We start from the raw sequence: 4,272 nt of genomic DNA, 5'->3' as shown, positions 1-4,272 counted from the left end.
TTCTTTAATTCTACCTCACATTTGAGAAGCTTTTTCCCCACTTGAATCGAAACAGATTTTTTAATAATTAGAAAAAAATATTAAACTTTATCTTAACTATCTGTATACATTTATGAGATTCCAATAAAATGAAAAATTTTTTAAATGATCTGCCACATGAATATATTCATCAACAAAGTAAAGTCAGAACATTCATTGGAATGAAGATTTTTCTGAACACAAGGTTTTCTTTTTTCTTCCTCCCTTCTTTCCTTCCTTCATGATGGTTTATTTTAAATATGTTTTTTGCTGCCCTGACATACATGTGTGTACAAACATGTCCAACTGGAAAAAAAATTATGTAAATCCCTTTCAGCCAAAATTCAAGTAGTCTTTACCTCAACAAAAAGCAGGTTTTCCACACACACTGCTTTTTATTTGGCTCACTCATTTTTCTTTTCTTTTTTTCTAAGAGAGGGCGAGAGTGGAAGAGAGAGAGAGCAGGTGGTGCAGAGGGAGAGAGAGAATCTGAAGCAGGCTCCACACCCAGCACAGAGCCCAAAATAGGGCTCAGTCTCACCACCCTGAGTTCATGTCCTGAGCTGAAAATAAGAGTTGGAGGCTGAACCAACTAAGCCACCCAGGGTCCCCTTGGCTCACTCATTTTCCAAAGAAGAAAATTGAAAAAGGGTACGAAAACCAGAGAATAAAATTGGATATAATCTGTGCAAGTAGGTCTTTTTTAATTAGGTCAAATTTTATGAGCACGGGAATGAAGTTTCTGTAAGTATTCACTCACATGCATTTATTACAAATATATTAATATGACAAACATTATCATTTATCCAAGAATCAATACCATAACCAGCATGTAATTTATAAGAAAAGCTTACTGTCATTGTGATTCTATTGAGCACATGATCTTTTTACTACAACATGAAATGATTCACTGTGAATAGTTTCACAAATCCTTTTCTTAGAAAGATGATAGTTCTGTTATTACAAATAGAAATATACTGAGGGGTGTGATGTAATCATCTTTGTTCTACATGCTGAACGTTTCAGTCAGCACTCTTTAGAAGTTATGTTGATTTTTTTAGAAGTATTTTAAGGAAATGTATGAAGGCTTTATGTGCCTAGTAAAATCTCAAGAAATATGAAAAATGAATTTTTATCTCCCTTTGTCTTTTTATATCCTCCAATGAAATTTCATTAAAATCTATCCAAATTTCAGAAAGTAGTAGATTTTATCTTGGTATTCCAGACCATACATATTCTTCCTTTTCTCAAAGCTTCTCAAAATGAAGCTGAAATCTGCTAAATGGATTCTGACATATCCTCCTTTATAGATACATAAATTGACAGAAACTGTTAGGAAGATTTGGCTGGAGAGTAAACTAATTTTAACAGTGAAAGGAAAAAAAAAACATGCACTCAAGAAATGTAGTGATCTTGACACAAGATCTGAATGAGAATTATAACAAAATGTTTTATTTTTAATTGGAAAAGAAAATGAGTTGTATAATATAACCTTACTAAATTTCCCACAAAGGCTAAAAAAGTATATCCTGAAAATGCAGATGAATCTTAATTCATAGATAGATAACCAAGCACAAAACTAAAAACCTAATATCGCGATACACGCGGTAAGAGTACTCTTTTAAAAATGTACTGCCACTGCCTTTATTACATTTTATTTATTTTTTTAATGTTTTTTTATTATATTATGTCAGTCACCATATAGTACATCCCTGGTTTCTGATGTAAAGTTCGATGATTCATTAGTTGTATATAACACCCAGTGCACCATGCAATACGTGCCCTCCTTACTACCCATCACCGGTCTATCCCATTCCCCCACCCCCCTCTCCTCTGAAGCCCCCAGTTTCAAAAGATTTTTAGTTCAAAATGGCAGACTTTGAACACACACACATAATTCCCCTACCTCTCAAAACCCCCTTTGGCAGTGGGTGATCTCCAGTTTGAGCTTTCTATCACTGCATTCTGAAGGCAAAACCACCTCGACATACTTTTTATTGACCCAGAGCGCACAGTCAGCTCTTCTGTTGAAAGGAGACTTTATTGTGGAAACTAACTGGCAAATTGCTAAGAATATACTTGCCACCCACAGTCTTCACCTTAGTTCTTAAAAACATAAATAAGAATTCTCAAATATTTGGAGTAAAGATCTAATAACATAAAAGAAAAGGGACTAAGATGAGTTAAAATGAAACATAATGCAAATTATAAAAGAGAATTTTAAAATCCAAATCTGTATTCACAGCAAGGCAAGTTCCAGAAAGGAATAACTGTGTAACTACATGAGAGCTGTTGGCTGTTTTGAGACTGATTGCTAAAGGGAAAAAAAAAATCCGATAAAATGGACATAGGTGAAGGGTAAATTAATGATCTGGAAGTTAAAAAGCAGTAACACCAAGTGTTGAACAAGTGAGAGCTAATAATTACATTTTACCTAACTTTTTTCTCTGAGTCATTTGTCAAATGTATAATTAATTGAACTTGAGCATGAAACTTAGGCACAGATAGTTTTCTAAACTTGCGTAAGCTCACCCAGTTACCTAAATCTTAAAATGAAGATTTGAAACTTGATAATGTTATTCTCTTTACTACTTTACTATTCTGCCTTTTCCGAAAACAACAAGGATAGATTCAGAAATTTCTACAATCTATGTGTTAGAAATTCGAGACAGAATAGAATGAAATAAAAATAACAAAATAAAATTTGTCATTGCTAAAAAAAAATAAATTACAAAATTTCTCATGGAATGAGCCCTTCAAGAACCAATCAGGATTTTTTAAATTTTATTTATTTTTTTATTATTATTATTTTTATAATACACATACCTATATCTTTTTGATGGAATTTCAAAATTCCAAGAAAGTGAGAAGGTTTTAAATTCTAAAGAGAAGTAAAATATGTTTCCTGTACTGCAGGTAAAAATGGTCAGAAACACCAGAGACTGGTGGCGCTCAAATTTAGCAGGGTTTACTAGTCCTGCAGATGACTGAGAAGGTGGAAAACTCAGAACAACTTCTGAAACTCTTATTGAGCCGGGAGACCAACAGTACAGTCTGAAGGCCATCAGGGAAGAGGGTACCATAGCAGGTGGGTGGGTGTTCGTTTGTTTGAATTATGAGAGATCCTGAAAGGCCAAACCCTACGAATGACCATGAACCAGAAAGAGTGTAGCTATTACATAGACTCAAGTTCTGCTACCTTGGGTTCCACCCCCGACTGAATTAAAGGTCATCCATCCCCAGCCTAACTCCCTGACTAAAACAAAAGTAAGTTATCACCAATGAATAATGCCATCTTGAGTCTCAAATTAACTCTTACAAGTTTCCATCTATACCGTCCATTATCAGTAAGGGAAATGACCGGTTATGAAAAAGCACAAGAATTACTCAAAAGCAAAACAAAAAAGATAAAACAGATTCACAGGTAAGCTACACATCAGAGTTATCACAGATGGGCTTTAAACTTGCAATAATTAATATATTCAGGAATACGAATAAGGTGCAGAATCGAGACAGATGACTAAAAACTGTATTTTAAAAATCAAGCGGAAATGATTATGTACTTAAGAGCTCAGTACGTACGTGTTTAAGAGCGGAGCAGATACAGCTAGAGTCAATCATTAACCTTGAAAATAGTTCACAAAAACACATCCAGATTAAAGTATCGGATCACAGGACTGGCATCCCAGAATGAGAGAAAAGAGAGAACGAAGCAATGTAATGTTTAGAGGGACAAAGCCAAAGAATTTTCCAAAATGAAGCAAAGAAATCAAAGCATGGATCTACGAAATCCTGGGCTCCTAGACCTCACCAAGAAGCTAACATCTGAGTGTGTGTCCTATGACACTGATGACAGCATAACGATCTCCGTCCAGTATTAGTGGAGCAGTTCTATAGGGAGCCTCAGCTGGACAGATTTATGCTGCAGACTCCTCACCTGGGCCCATTCATCTCATTAATCTCAGAGAGACGTACAGGATGCATTCTCTGGTGTTGGGAAACGGTAACCTCTACACAAAGCATTTAAAAAAAATTCCCAACAAAAGTTCAAAATATCTCCTATTTCGCACCCAGCTTCCCCAGGCCAACTTGGCCTGATCCAAATACTTCCTTGAACTTAGTGCTGGATAGTAGGAACAGAGATCTGTTTCCTTGACATTTCAGGGTTCATGGTAAGACCTCAGACTTTATCTTACTGCTGCTTCCAAGTGAAGGAGAATCAGGCTGAAACACACCTCCCGTTTTCCCCACCCA

This window comes from Ursus arctos, unplaced genomic scaffold (genome assembly GCF_023065955.2).
Source record: "Ursus arctos isolate Adak ecotype North America unplaced genomic scaffold, UrsArc2.0 scaffold_5, whole genome shotgun sequence".
In the NCBI taxonomy this organism is placed as follows: Eukaryota; Metazoa; Chordata; class Mammalia; order Carnivora; family Ursidae; genus Ursus; species Ursus arctos.
The sequence above is the reverse complement of the archived record's forward strand: the minus strand, read 5'-3'. Positions refer to the sequence as shown.